Here is a 16,193-nt window from a genome sequence, read left to right on the forward strand (position 1 = left end):
CTGCTTTTAATATTTTTTCCTTGTATTTAATTTTTGATAGTTTGATTAATATGTTTCTTGTCATGTTTCTCCTTGGATTTATCCTGAATGGGACTCTTTGCACTTCCTGGACTTGATTAACTATTCCCTTTCCCATATTAGGGAAGTTTTCAACAATAATCTCTTCCAATATTTTCTCAGTCCCTTTCTTTTTCTCTTCTTCTGGGACCCCTATAATTTGAATGTTGGTGCGTTTAATGTTGTCCCAGAGGTCTCTGAGACTGTTGTCAATTCTTTTCATTCTTTTTTCTTTATTCTGCTCTGCAGTAGTTATTTCGACTATTTTATCTTCCAGGTCACTTATGCATTCTTCTGCCTCAGTTATTCTGATATTGATTCATTCTAGAGAATTTTTAATTTCATTTATTGTGTTGTTCATGATTGTTTGTTTGCTCTTTAGTTCTTCTAGGTCCTTGTTAAATGTTTCTTGTATTTCCTCCAATCTATTTTCAAGATTTTGGATCATCTTTACTCTCATTACTCTGAATTTTTTTTCAGGTAGACTTCCTATTTCCTCTTCATTTGTTTGGTCTGGTGGGCTTTTACCTTGCTGCTTCATCTGCTGTGTATTTCTCTGTCTTCTCATTTTGCTTAACTTACTGTGTTTAGGTTCTCCTTTTCACAGGCTGCAGGTGTGTAGTTCCCATTGTTTTTGGTGTCTTCCCCCAGTGGCTAAGGTTGGGTCAGTGGGTTTTGTAGGCTTCCTGGTGGAGGGAACTAGTGCCTGTGTTCTGGAAGATGAGGCTGGATCTTGTCTTTCTGTTGGTCAGGACCACATCCAGTGGCATGTTTTGGGGTGTCTGTGACCTTATTATGATTTTAGTCAGCCTCTCTGCTAATGGGTGGGTTATGTTCCTGTCTTACTACTTGTTTGACACAGGGTGTCCAGCACTGTACCTTGCTGATCATTGAGTGGAGCTGGGTCTTATCGTTTAGATGGAGATCTCTGGGAGAGCTTTTGCCATTTGATATTACGTGTATCTGGGAAGTCTCGGGTGGACCTATGTCCTGAACTTGGCTCTCCCACCTCAGAGGCACATGCCTGATACCCAGTCAGAGTACCAAAACCCTGTCAGCCACATGGCTCAGAAGAAAAGAGAGAAGAAAAGAAAGAAAGAAAGAATAAAATAAAATAATTAGAATAAAAAATAATTATTAAAAATAAAAAAATTTAAAAGTAATTTAAAAAAGGAAAAAAGAAAGAAAGAAGAGAGCAACCAAACCAAAAACAAATCCTCCAATGATATAAGCACTAAAAACTATACTTAAAAAAAAAAAACAAAACAGAACCCTAGGAGAAATTGTAAAAGCAAAGCCATACAGAGAAAATCACACACAGAATTGTACACATACACGCTCACAAAAAGAGAAAAAGGGAAAAGAAAAATATATATCATTGTTCCCAAAGTCCACTGCATCAATTTTCGGATAATTCGGTTGCCTATTCCGGTATTCCACAGATGCAGGGTACATCAAGTTGATTGTGGAGATTTAATCCGCTGCTCCTGAGGCTGCTGGGAGAGATTTCCCTTTCTGTTCTTTGTTCGCACAGCTCCCAGGGGCTCAGCTTTGGATTTGGACCCGCCTTTGCATGTAGGTTGCCTGAGGGCGTTTGTTCTTCGCTCAGACAGGATGGAGTTAAGGGAGCAGCTGATTTGGGGGCTCTGGCTCACTCAGGCCGGGGGGAGCGAGGGGCACAGAGTGCGGGGCAAGCCTGTGGCAGCAGAGGCCAGCGTGACGTTGCAACAGTCTGAGGTGTGCCGTGCATTCTCCCGGAGAAGTTGTCCCTGGATCACGGGACCCTGACAGTGGCGGGCTGCACAGGCTCCCAGGAGGGGAGGTGTGCATTGTGACATGTGCTTGCACACAGGCTTCTTGGTGGCAGCATCGGCAGCCTTAGTGTCTCATGTCCGTCTCTGGGGTCCGCGCTGATAGCCGTGGCTCGCGCCAGTCTCTGGATCTCGTTTAGGCGGTGCTTTGAATCCCCTCTCCTCACGCACCCCAAAACAATGGTATCTTGACTCTTCAGCAGCTCCAGATTTTTTCCCGGACCCCCTCCTGGCTAGCTGTGGCGCACTAGCCCCCTTCAGGCTGTGTTCATGCCGCCAACCCCATTCCTTTCCCTGGGATCTGACCTCCAAAGCCCGAGCCTCAGCTCCCAGCCCCCGCCCGCCCCGGCGTGTGAGCAGACAAGCCTCTCGGGCTAGTGAGTGCTGGTCTGCACTGATCCTCTGTGCGGGTACCTCTCTGCTTTGCCCTCCGCACCCCTGTTGCTTTGCTCTCCTCTGTGGCTTTGAAGCTTCCCCCCCTGCCACCCACGGACTCCACCAGTGAAGGGTCTTCCTAGTGTGTGGAAACCTTTCCTCCTTCACAGCTCCCTCCTACTGGTGCAGGTCCCATCCCTATTCTTTTGTCTGTTTTTTCTTTTTTTTTTTTTTTGCCCTATCCAGGTATGTGGGGAGTTTCTTGCCTTTTGGGAAGTCTGAGGTCTTCTGTCAGCGTTCAGTAGGTGTTCTGTAGGAGTTGTTCCACATGTAGATGTATTTCTGATGTATTTGTGGGGAGGAAGGTGATCTCCATGTCTCAGTCCTCTGCCATCTTGAAGCTGCCTCCCAGTTTATACTCTTAGACCACTACATGATACTGTCTCTTGGCTGGAAATTTAGCAAGGAATCCTAGGCAGTGAAAAGATCATTAGCTCTGGAAAGAGAAAAATCTCCCAGTTTTACTATTCATTGGGTGACCTGGCCAGCTCAGTTCTCCATTCTCTAACATGGGGATTGTGGGACTTCCCTGGCGGTCCAGTGGTTAAGACTCCATGCTTCCAATGCAGGGGGTGCAGGTTCGATCCCTGGTTGGGGACCTAAGATAGCACATGCCATGCCAAAAAATAAAAATGAAATAATAAAATAACATAAAATGGGGATGGTGTTCCCCAGCCCACCCTCTAGCGTGAGAGCCATGTGAGAGGATGAACGTAAAAGCCCTGTGCACACTCGGCATCAGACAAACATTGGCTCTTTCCTCTCATGACAATCAAATCTGTTTCTTTCATAAAAATGTGATCTTTGAGTTTTCTTGCCAATAACCTGGGAAGGGTAAAGAGAACTTTGGCCCTGGACCAGCTCTAGAGTTTCTCGGGTACAAATTGTTGGCATCGAGCCCACACAAAGCTGGAAACTCCCACACGGATAACTACACGGGCTGTGACCCAGCACAGATTTCCCCTGAATTCTACAGAGTTTCAGCACAACTGAGGCTCTTAGAGAGCAAAGCCCAAGGTTCTGGAACTACAGAGTCCAGCATAGGGGAGGGGAGCACTGCTCCTTTGAATAGGAGGGAGTCTTGGTGATCAGATTTAGCAGACAGGGCTCCAGCCACACTGCCTCTGCCCTTCACAAACTTCATAAACGTCACTCTAGGAACCTCCTTCACACAGCTTTACCCAGAGAAGTGTTCTTAATAGAAAAAAAAAAAATTCTGACATTGGCCCTTTGATTGCCAGAGTTTCCCTGGACTATAAAGGACAAGGGTCTGCCCAAGGTGGCCTTAGGACATATGCTGAGCACTCTGAGCCCCAAGAAGAGGTGGGAGTCTTCTCAGTGCCTCAGTCACAGCCGTGAAAGCAAGAACAGAATGGATCCTATCTCTTAGAGTTACTCTGAGGATGCAGTGGGGTAATAAACGTTCAAAGCTTAGGACAGGGCTTCATCCTTACTAAGCACTCCGTGAATGTGAGCTGTAGTTGTTGTGCTATTACACTTGTCTTAGATCACACAGCAAAGTAAGTTAAGAAACTAGAATTGGAGCAAAGATGTCAGAGAATCACAAGCCCAGCTCTTTCTGTCCTGCGAAGCAGCCTGTCTCTGGCACGTCTGAGCCTCAGTATCCTACTTTGTGGAGTGAAAGGGCTAAGCCATGTTAGGGAGTCTTATAGGACATGTAACATGAAAGAGTCTCCCCCAACTCTCCACCCCACCACAGATTCCACTCCCATGATCCCGCTTCACTAACATCCTTCCCAGCCCCTCATCCCTCTGGGCTCTCTCTACCCTCACAGGCTTCCTTCAGCTCCAGAAAGTCCCTGTGCCATAGAAGCAGACACACAGAGTTTTCTGATCAGTGCTTTCCTCTGAATTCCCATGTTCTGCTAGGCCGTGGACTCTGCATGTGGCATCTCTCTGTCAGTAGGGTGCCTGTGATCCGCAGCAGTCCTGAGCTCAGGCTTGGCGGATCTGGCTCTGTCCTGGCCTGGGTCAGCTTGGCTAGTAAAACCAGGGCAGTGTTCCAGAGCTGCGTGACTGAGGGGCGAGGAACCGGTTTCCATGGCAGCAGGTGTGTAGGGGCCATGGCACTGAGTTTGTGGGCATTTGGGCCTGGGAAGGCAGCACGGGCTGGGGGAAGCCTGACTGCCGGATCAGGCAGGAATTTTGGAAGAATACAGAATTCTTTGTCTGCTTCAAGTTAGATCTTACACAAGTGACTTAGCTTCTCTGAGTTACAACTTCTCTGCAAGTGAAAGATCTTACTGCCCTCCTCGTGGGCCCTGGGGAAGATTAAGAGGGCAGTTAGTGTAAAGCATGGGGCAGAGACTCAATTAGTAGCTGTTTACTTATTATTCCGTTCCTCTTCTCTTCTAATATAAATGCAAATAATGGATCTGGCTACCAGGAAGATGAAAAGAGAAAGAAAAGATAATAATAATTCAGTGTTATTCATGCTCCATGCAATATATCCTTTTATCTTCTCCGTAACCCTACAAGATAGGGATTATTATTATCCTCATTTTATGTATGAGAAAACGGAGGCTTGGAGAGGATAAGTAACTTGCTCATCATCACTATAGGAAGTGGTGGAGTTGGGACATGAACACGGGCCTCCAGCCCCAAGCTTATCCACCACCCAAACCTTTCTGACACCCATGAACTGAGCTGGCAGCTCTCAGCCAAGCAGATGTGGACCAGACCTCCTTGCAGCCTTTCTGGCAGATTTTCCTGATAGCTGAGAATTCTTCTCAGCAAGGTTCTGCCACTTCTTCTCTTGGTTTAGTCTAAGCTTCACCTTTTTCTTTTGAAACCATAAATCTGTCAGCTGTCCACTCTCAGCCATACAAGGAGAAAATGCACAACCAGGGGAGGATTATGGTCTTGGCAATCCAGACCCTCCTCCTGAGACTGTCCAAACTGGCCTGGGCCTGAGGCTGGAGGCATTTGTTGACTCTGGCTGTGGTCCCCCAGGATGTGTTTCTAATTCTCTTCATGGGTCAGCTTACCCCCCCTTGGTCAGTGGTGGCTCATCCTCTGTCAGGACTTGGGCCTTGCTTTGTCCATTTCCTACTCCTTCCCACTTGCCCACCCCTGCTTTTGACTTCCCACAGTCCCTGGGTTGTGCTTATACCCTCCACTTTCTGGTCTTAAGGTATCAAGCAGGAATGGCCAGAGCTTGAGATGAATGGGAAAATTGCCATTGGCCTTCCATGTTCCCAAGAGCACCATGACTGCACAGGGACCCTCCAAAATAGTCTGAGCTTTGGAGGGATACACCTTCTACACCTGCAAAGAATACTTGGCTTCTCCAATCTTCAGTTTTGTGGTTTCTTTGTCTGAAAAATGAGGGAATTGAGTCAGGTTCTTGCTAATGCTCTTTCAAGTGCTGACATCCTATGAGCTGGTGATTAAGATCTTTAAACATATTTTTAATCCTTTTCTTCTTTTTTTTTCTGATTATAGAATAGTGCATTCTAATTGTAGAAAATCTGAATAACATAAAAAAGTGTAAAACAGAAGCCAGTCGAAACCTTATCCCTCAGAGAAACTTAATATTAATGTATTGGTGTTAATTATTCTTTTTCTTGTAGTATACATTTGTGTGTTTAATGTGATTTTTGTTTTATATATTTATTATACAGTTTTTAATAAATTTAACCTAAATATATAATTAAATATTATTCAAAAATATTAGTTTGATGGCATCATAGAATCCCATCATTTATTTGTTTTCATGGTATTGGACGTTGAGGCTGTTTTAAGCTTTTTTTCCAATTTAATAATATTATAGTGAATATGTTACATATGATATTATAGAGCAAATATCGATAAATCTATATGTATACTTAAATCATTTCCTTTGTCAGTTCCACTTAAAAATAGAATTACTAAGTTAAAGGATTAGAATTAATTTTAGTACCCAAATCCCTTTCAGAAAACTTGTATTGATTGATACTTCTACCCAAACTAAGTATGTGAGAATGTGAGTACTAATTTTACTGAAGTCTCAGTATTGGATTCGATTTTTTAAAATAACTTTGTCAATTTGAGAAATGGTGTCTCATTGTTACTGTAGCTTGCATTTGTTTTGTTACTTTTAAGGATAATATTTTTCACATAATGACTGGCCATTTTGATTTCTTTTTAAAATGAATTCTCTATGGGCTTTACTCACTTTTTGAGTATTCATCTTTTCTTTTTTATTGATTTTTGAGAACTGTTTATTGATTTTGAGTATAAAAATCATCCCTTATTGATCTTTGGGAAGGCTATTATATAAAAAATTATATCCTTTGCCTTTCATATATGTGACATATTTTCTATATTTATTGTTTCCTTTACTTTTGTTTATAGTAAATTTTAGCACATATATTTTAAATTTTATGGAGAAGAATTGATCAATCCTTTCCTTTATAGTTTCTTTCCTTGTTTTTATGCTTGGAAAACCTATCTCCACCTTGAGATAAAACAGTCTCCTATAATTTCTAATAATTCATTTCTACCTTTAATTCTATAACCAATCTAAATTTAGCTCATGTATAATATGAAATTTGAGTCTATTTTTCTCTGATGATTAATAAATAGCTACAGGTTTGAACTATATTAATCAACTTCCTTTGAAAAATGATTTGATATGAAGTCTCTATCACATTTTGAAGTCATATATAAACAGTTCAGTTTCTAGACTTTCTCTTCCGTTGTATATATCCATTTTCTTACCCTGTAACACTGTCCCTTGTCTTAATTATTATAGTTTTATAATAATTTTAATTACCTGGAAGTTCATATTGTCCATAAATTTTTCTTTCAACTGTTCTTCAGCTATTCTCACTGCTTTGATCTTTCAGATGAATTTTAAAATCAGTTTGTTAAATTTCTCCAAAAAACTACCATTGATTCTTTTTTGAAATTACATTAAGTTCATATGCGAACCTGAGGTGAATTTAGATTATTATGACACTGAGTTTACCACTCAGGGATATAGTATCTATTGCCACTTAGAAAAGTCTTCCTTTATGCCCTTAAGTTCCAATTTCTTTCTGTAGTTCCTGCCTATTTCCTCTTAAGTTTGTTCCTACCTATTTTAAAATATTTTTGCTATACTCTTGTAACTGTGATCATATTGTTTATGACACTTTGTGGTTATCATTTCATGCTGATTATTTAGCATTAAACATGACTGTTTTCATTTAGCATTACATAATCAATAGTAATCGTTTAGCTTTAGGTGATAGCATACAAATCGCACGGAGATAGCATTTCTTCTTTCTTACTGGTGCTAGGAAGCAGGGGATTTGCTTTTATTCCTGTTCCTAAACTCTCCCCACCCACCAAGAGTCAAGTATTCATTTCCCGCACATACTGAGTGCCCTCCGTTTGTCCCATGCTGTGCTTGGCAGTGGGGCTCAGCACCTTCCACCTTAAAGTCACCTTTCTGAGTTTGTCCTTCCAAGTCCTCTGCCCCTTTAAGCCACAGTGAGAGGTTGGGTGTGTGTATTAATAACACTTTCTGGCTGCCTCACGATGCTTATTTGGAGGCTTCCCAGATTTGGCAGCATGGGCTTCCATTTTAATTAGCTTCTCAGGAGGTGTTTGCACAATTCATGAGACAAATAAGCCTTCTTTAGAAGTGAGAAGCCTGGTGCATAGTGGCTTGGTCTCCTGAGTAAAACTCCTGGGAGTCTTGTTTCTGGGAAGGGTGATCAAATTGTGACAAAGGAAATGGTGTATCTGGCTCAGCTCACTATGGATGAGAGGCTTGGCTGTTTCTGGAAGTGAGTGGCAAGCTAAGCCATATTAGAAACCTGAAAGGAAAAAAAAAAATCACTGATTCTGTCTTTATTTACTTTTTCAATATTTCTTTAATTGTTGACTTTTGGCACTCATTTTGACTCGGGGAAATATTTTATTAAAATATTTATTTCTATTATTAATTTATTTATACTGCTGAGCTTTTTTTGGTGTCCCCTTCAGTTCTGCAGCTGAGTTGAGTGCCTCACTCTCCTCGTCCCAGTCCTGACCCTGCTAGAAATGCCTCTGGAACAAATGGAATTGTGGGTATCCCCCCAAAGCCATGCCCATATTTAGCCTCTAGCATCTGTGAATGTGACCTTATCTGGAAAAAGGGACTTTGCAGATATAATTAGGGATCTGAAGATGATCTCATTATCAGGGTGGGCCCTAAATCCAATGACAGGTGTCCTGACAAGAGAGAAGAGAAGGCAACACAGAAGAGGAGGCCATGTAAAGACAGAGGCAGAGACTGGAGTTATGAACCCACAAACCAAGGGCAGAAACTGGAACACACAAGGGGGATTCTTCCTGAGAGTCTTTGGAGAGAGCACAGCCCTGCCAACGACTTGATTTTAGAATCTTGGCATCAAGACTATGAAAGAATAAATTTCTGTTGGTGCAAGCCACCAACCTCATGGTCATTTGTTATGGTAACCCTTGGACATGATTACAGCCCCAAAGGCAGGTGTGTTGGGAAGAAGTTTATAAGTCATACTGAGGAGAAACCTCAACCATCAGGTCCAAGGCAGGGCAGCTGCAGGTGTTGCAAAGTGTGTAGAGAAAAACAGAGGTGCAAAATAAAAAGTTAAAGACAGCTTCTGGTTGGTTAAATGGGCATGTGTGTATGTGTAAATTTCAGTTGACTCATCAAATATTTGAGTACTTTCTCTTTGCCAGCCCCTTGTGTGAGGCAGTATGTGGCCCTCACACACATGTGCACATGCTCACCAGGCACAGACATGCATGATTTAAAACAACTTTAAAAGACAGACTAAATTGTGAAGCTACAATAGAATTCTAATCAGCTCTTCCCAGAACACTTGCCACAGTTCTTCCAGCTCCCTAAGGAGACCTAGCAAAAGCTTCCCTCTGTGATGTCATAACACCCTCTGTTTTCTACTAACGATGTACTTTCCCCACTGCGTAGTAAGGAAACCTTTTCTTACCTGCCTCTTACCTGCACTAACTGTGGGCTCAGTGAAGTCAAAGATTATCTTTTAAATCTCTATTTCCCCAGCACTATACACACACATGTATATATACATATATATATATATGTATATATGTATACCTACGTGTGTGTGTATATATATATATATATATATATATATATAAAAAAAAAATAAGCCCAAACCCCAGATAACATTTTGAGAGAAACAATCAAGGCCCCCCAATGTTAGATGTGCTAAGTGAGGCCAACAAATGTTAACTTAGAAAATTTTTAAAAAGCAGAATCCCTAATAAACAAAAATGAACAAACAAAAAGAGAGGGCAGTATGTGCAGTGGTCAAGCTTACAAATTCCATGTCTGAGCTCCTGGGTTTATGTCCTGTCTCTACTTTTTATCAGCTTGTCTCCTAGTTCTCTCATCTATAAAATCGGACTCATATAGGTATCTGTCTCGTTGGGCTATGGTAGGGTTTAGATGAGTTATTATATGTAAAACTTCAATGCATTTTAATTAATATTACCCATTGAATCTAAAGCTTTTAGCAATGTAGCATCCTTATGCAGACTATCTTATAAACTTCATGCTACATTGTTTTCATTTTTGCTTAAAGGGTCAGTTATCTTTTTAAAAGATTTTTTAAATTAAGAAAAATTATATATTTAGTGGTATAGTTGTCATTTCTGTGGCTCTTCATTTCTTTGTGGATCCAAGTTTCCATCTCATTTCCTTTTCCATTTGCTTGAGGATTTCCATTAACATTTCTTATAGTGTGAGCATTGGCTACATGCTCTTTCACCTTTTGTATGTCTGGAAAAAACCTTTGTTTCTCCTTCATTTTTGAGAGGTGTTTTCACTTGCTATAGAATTCTTGGTTAACAGTTTTTCTTTCAGTACTTTAAAGATGTTGTTCCATTGTCTCCTTGTTTCCGACAAAAAATCTGTTGATATGTTTATCTTTTCTCCTCTATACATAACCTAATTCCCTGCTCCACCTGCCTTGGCTACTTTTAACATTTTTTTTATCACTGGCTGTAAGAAATTTGATAATGATGTGCTTTGATGTCGTTTTCTTCAAGTTTCTTGTTCTGGGGTTTCACTGAGCTTCTTATATTTGTGGGCTTATAGTTTTCATCAAATTTGGAAATTTTTCAGAATTTATTTTTTAAAAGATTTTAATGAACCCCTTCCCCTTCCTCAGGGATTCCATCTACTCCTTATTAGCCCCCTTGCAGCTGTCCTGAAGCACAGTGATGATTGGTCCATTTCTTTTTTTTTTTTTAATTCTCTTCTCTTTTTGTTTGTTTGAATAGTTTCTGTCACTATGTCTTTAAGTTCACTAATCTTTTCTTTTGTAACGTCTAATCTGCTACTAATCCTAATTAATGTATTTTTATATCTTTCTTATCTCTCCTTAACATTTTGAACATAAGGAATACAGCTTCAACTGTATTTCTATCTCCTAATTCTAACATTTCTACTAGGTAAGTGTTACTTTTGTTTGATTGATTTTTATCCTCATTATGGGTGGTATTTTCTTCTTTCTGTGCCTGGCAAGTTTTCATTAGATGCCATAAATTTTGAATTTTACCTTGTTTGGTGCTGGATAATTTGTATTTCTATAATATTCTTGACCTTTATTCTGTGATGCAGTTAAGTTACTTGAAAACACTGTGATCCTATGTTTTTTTAAGATTTATTAAAGGAGACTATAGCAGTACTTTATTTGAGATTAATTATTCCTTACTCATGGCAGTTCATCCTCGATACTCTAACTAATGCCCCATGAATCATGAGATTTTCCAGTCTGGCTGGAAGGTACAGGCACTCTTTCCAGCTCTATGTGAGCACAGGGGACTGTTATCTCTTATCCATTCCAATAATTCTTATCTTTGACTTGGGTTGTTTTCTCACAGGTACGTGATGATCAGTACTCTGCCATGTACTTGAGAAGAGCTTTCGGCAGACCTCTGAGGTTCTGTTAAGCTCCCTCTTTCCTGATACTCCATCCTGAGAACTATAGCCCCCTTGTTTTCCTCTGACTCTCAGCTCTATATTCAACTCAGGGAGTCAGCTGGGCTCTGCTTGGGTTACATGGCTTGGAAATTCTTTCAAGGGAGATTATTGGGCTCACCTCACTTATTTTCTGTTTCTCAGAAATCACTCCCCTTCATTGACTAATGTCTAGGGTTTTGAAAACCACTGCATCATATTTTGTCACGTTTTTTTTTATTTCGGTTGTTTCAGTCAGGATGGTAAACCCAGTTAATTTATATTAAATGGAAGTGAAGTCTGAGACTGCATTTTAAAATTTCATATGTCCCAGCTCCTGCAAAAGTCTGATTCATAATTTGTATTTTGCAAAACAAGATATTCTGATGGATATTCCTTGTTGTACACCAGAGAACTAGATCTTTGATATTCAAAGTACTGTCCATGTACCAGCAGCATCAGCATCATCTGGGATCTTGCTAAAACATACAGAATCTCATGCCTCACCCAAGATCTACTGGTTCAGAATCTGCATTTAATAAGATTCCCAGTTGATTTGTATGCACATTCAAGTTTGAGAAGTACCAGACTGGCTAATTTCAAAGTTCCCTTCTAACTAAAGTTCTTTTTGCCTGTGAAATGGGTAAGATGGTTTCTAAGAGAGCAAGGGACATTGTGGGAAAGTTGTATGTTAAAAAGTATGTTAAAGACATAATTTTCTAGGGTAGGTTTTTCATATTAACTGCAAAAGTCCTAACAAAGGAAAGAATAAAAGCTCTAACAAAGGACAAAAAGGACAAATAAATACTTACTTGACTAACACATAGTTTTGCAATTATTTGGTTAATGTTTCTCTATATGGTTTATGTATTTCTTTTGTTTTTCACCAATCTATCCTAAGAGCCCAGACAGTGCTCAGCATGTGTCAGGCACTCAGTAAATAGTTTTTGATTCACTGAATGACCAACAGACTGAAAGATTAGAGACACTATCAAGGTGGGTGTTTTTATGCCTTTAAGAGGGACAATTTAGACACAGAGAGCTCAAAAGGGACAGAATAATTTGACTCAGAGAAGATGGCTCAGACTACCTAAGAAATATTAATGTTCAAGAGAATTTCATAAAGGAGGGTATCCCAGAAAGTTTATTCAGTAATTCAGTAAACATTCTTTGTAGCTAAGAGAAGTAACTGCAATTCCATGTAATTTCAAACAAAGAGGAAGAGTGTGTTACAGAGGAAATAGCAGGAAGTTTTGGAGAAAGTGACCATGCCAACTCCAAATTTACAATAGCTGAGGACACAAGTCTTGGGGCAGCAGCTTTACATATAGAAAGAGCCTAGAGTTTCACATCATGCAGATCTCCCCTTGAGTCTCTGCTTTTCATCAGTCCAGTGAAATGACTTGAGGCACTTTCTTAGTCTTCTCTGGGCCTCTATAAAACTGAGTTGGTGGAGATGATTATGATGGTAATCATGGTAGTGGTGATGCTGTTGTAGCTGGGTGGCACATAACTTGTATCTCAAGGAGGCTTTGTAATAATCAAATGCAGTGATGCCTATGAATGGATACTATAATGTTTATTAAGTGCTATGCAAATGATCATTATTCCTGGATTTTAGAAAGGAAATAAGAAAAACTCATGTGACTGCACAAAGATGCTCTCTAAAGAGCTTAGTTTGTAATATAATAGGTATAAAAAATGGTAGGAAGAGGAACAACTTTCCCAGAATGAATACAAAAGTTTGAGACCATAAGAGTCAAGACAGCCACTTGATGAACATGAATACATGCTTAGCAAGAAAACAATGAGAATAAGCTAGGTGGAAAATTGCTGAGGACAATAGAGGGAGTATTCAAAGCTCTGACAGGGGGTGTTAAAGCTTGGCAGATAGTGTAGAAGTTATATAATTCACAGGAAAACTCTAGCCTAATAATTCTCACATCCTATCTGCTCTTTCTTTCCTATCTTTCCCTCTTTCTATCTTCTCAGGGAGAATGAACTTCATGCTGAATGAGAGAACAAATTGTCTTCATGTGTAAAGGGGAGAAAAACAGTCAAAGAAAGAGAAACTCCCAACATCCAGCCTCCCATCTCATGCTTGAATTTTCCCTTTAGCATCAGCCCCAACGTAAAAGTCTCCTCGAACAACCACTTCTAATATCTTCAATTCACCATATCTTTGATCATATTATTCCATCTTTGGGCAATAAGAACAATTAGAAAATCCAGTTTGTCATAATTCTGGGCCAAAACAAGACTTCCCGTATCTTCCTTTGGCCTGGGTCACATCCTTACTGTAATTAAGTACAAACTAATTTTCTTTTTACTTGAGAATTACTTAAACTTTAAGAAACTTTAAACATTTCTTCTATTTCCCTTCTCCAAGTGGATTTATCATTTCTTCAGGCTGAACACTCAGTTTTCCTCCAACAGTTGGATGCTTGAGTTCCTTTAGTATCCTCCAAAAGTGTTTTTACTTGATTTTAACCAAATGTTCCTCTTGGTTTAAAGAAATGGCTAGTGTGAAAGGACCAATGTTCTTTCGTTGAAAGAGTATCAAAGATACCAGGAGAAATTCTTTCAACTTTCCTTCACTGAACTCACAAGTCCACTTATACATATACCCATCCTTTTCTGGTATATTGGAGAAAGTAGCTTTTCTTCTAAGACTAATCCTTCCACCAGTGCTTTGGACCACACCACTCTGCTTTCCCAAGCAGACATTATCAATGATCCCTCCATCTTTCTTCCCTCAGTCCCTCTCAGTTTTCCTCTTCATAAATGAGCTTCTTGTCTGGTCTCACTGCCTCCATTTTTTCACTTCCCCCTTACTCTTTATTCAGTGAAAACTGGCCACGGAGCCATTGCTTCACTGAAAATGATCTAAGTTCACAAGTAATATCCATCATTCTAAATAAAATGAATATTTTTCCTTCTTACTTATTTCATCTCTCAGCAGAATTCAGTATTGTAGACCAACTCCTTATTAAAGCAATCTTTTTCTTTATCCTTCTTAGACACCAGGTTCTCTTGGTACACTCCCCACTTCTTTGACTTCTCTTTCTCATTCTTCTTTACAGACCTATCTTTTTTATATTCTGTCATTGAATAACAGAGTCCCTCAAAGATTAGTCCTACCCCCCAACCCTCTTTTCTCACTATATAGTGTCTCCACAGGACATCCCATGGCTTCAGTTACCATATGTATAATCTGTGGGTATCTCGTAGCCCAGGCTTCTTTGAGTTCCAAACTGTCATATTCAAACTATTTCACATCCACTTGGATGTCACAAAGACAACCAAACCAAAAGTCAACACACTCCAAACTGGAATCATGCCTCCCCACAGCAGTTCTTCCCTAGTGTTCCTTTTTTCAGAAAACAACTTCACTACCTTTCCAGTTTTATAAGCTAGAGACTTGGGATTTATTCTTTAGTCTTGTCTCCCTTTCTTCTCTAATATCATCCAACACCAAGATCTGTAAACACAAGGCCTAAATTGCTCCACATTCATGAAATCACCTGCTAAGTTTTCTCCCACATTTTTTATTGTCCTCTCAGGATCTGCCCTCCACTCTGTAGTCAGAATGATCTTTCCAAAGTTCAAGTTTGATCATATAGGCTCCCTGCCTCAAATTTTCAGTAGGTTCTCATCATATTTAAGGAAGAGCAAAATCCTTAAAATGCCCTGTGAGTTATAGCCTGTGCCTGCTTCACCAGCCACCATCTCAAGTCGAACCAGCCTTGTTTCAGGTCCTCGTGGGCACTCTGCTCCCTCCTGCTACCGAGCTTTGGCACAAATTGTTTTTACAAACATGAAAATCTTCCCTCTCCCTTTCCTTAGAAATAGGTCCAGGTGATTTCTTTTAATACTTTCATGTAACTGTATTTCCATCCTTTGGAGAACCGATATCAATTCCTAATAATACACTTGCATTTAAAAATTTGATTACTATCTGTCTTTCTAACTATAACATTATTTAATGTGAGTAGGTCTTTTATTTGTTTAAATATCTCTGTATCTCCAGTGTCTAGTATAGCTTCTGGCCCAACAGTATGCACTCAATAAATTTTTGCGGGATGAATGAGTATATGGATGAGCCTCAACGATACACTTTCCTATCCCTACTCTTTTCCTGTGCTCTTCCTTCCTCCTGGCATACAGCCCTTCCTGCCCTTCTTCCCCATGCTCTTCTGCTAGACTTGCCAAATGAAGCACAAAGGTGTTAGAAGAGCATCTCTGTTCTTTAAGTGCTTTCTTGTCTCTGGGTACATGATTTACCAGGATGTTAAAAGGACTTAACCAATGTGTTTTTTGACTCATAATTGGTGATCTTTGAGGAATCAGAGAGAACACGTAATATGTCATACATCTGGGGGAATGTGATAGACAAATATTATCCCAATTTTTAGAAAGAAAGATAGAGTCCATCAGTACATGTTGAGCATGACATCAGTTGTATGAAAAATTCTAGAATAAATCATCAAAAATTCTAGAATAGATTAATGTATGGTGTGTGGGTCATTGAGAGAAAAGTAACTAGCATGAGTTCCCTTAGAAAAGTCATTCTATAATAGTCACTTCTCTCAGTTAGTTAGGGTTTAGTAGATTGTACTAAGGAGGGAAGTGCTTTAGACACAATATGTCTAAATTTCAGAAAAGTCTTTGATCACATTTTTTCTGATGTGTTTTTGCACATAGGTGAATGGCATACAAAGTTGAATTTATAATTGACTGACCACCTATGAAACACTGACAAATGGATCGATGCTGATCTGAAAGACTGGTGGTGGTTTAACACACCTCCATTTTTGGTTAACATTTTTACTAAAAATGTAAATGAAAATATAGAATACATTTTTATTAAAGATGTAGATTATAAATGTGGGGGTGGGGTGGGTGCATAGGTAACAGATTATCAGAATCAGAAT

This window comes from Neophocaena asiaeorientalis, unplaced genomic scaffold (genome assembly GCF_003031525.2).
Source record: "Neophocaena asiaeorientalis asiaeorientalis breed wild unplaced genomic scaffold, Neophocaena_asiaeorientalis_V1.1 scaffold31, whole genome shotgun sequence".
Classification (NCBI taxonomy): domain Eukaryota; kingdom Metazoa; phylum Chordata; class Mammalia; order Artiodactyla; family Phocoenidae; genus Neophocaena; species Neophocaena asiaeorientalis.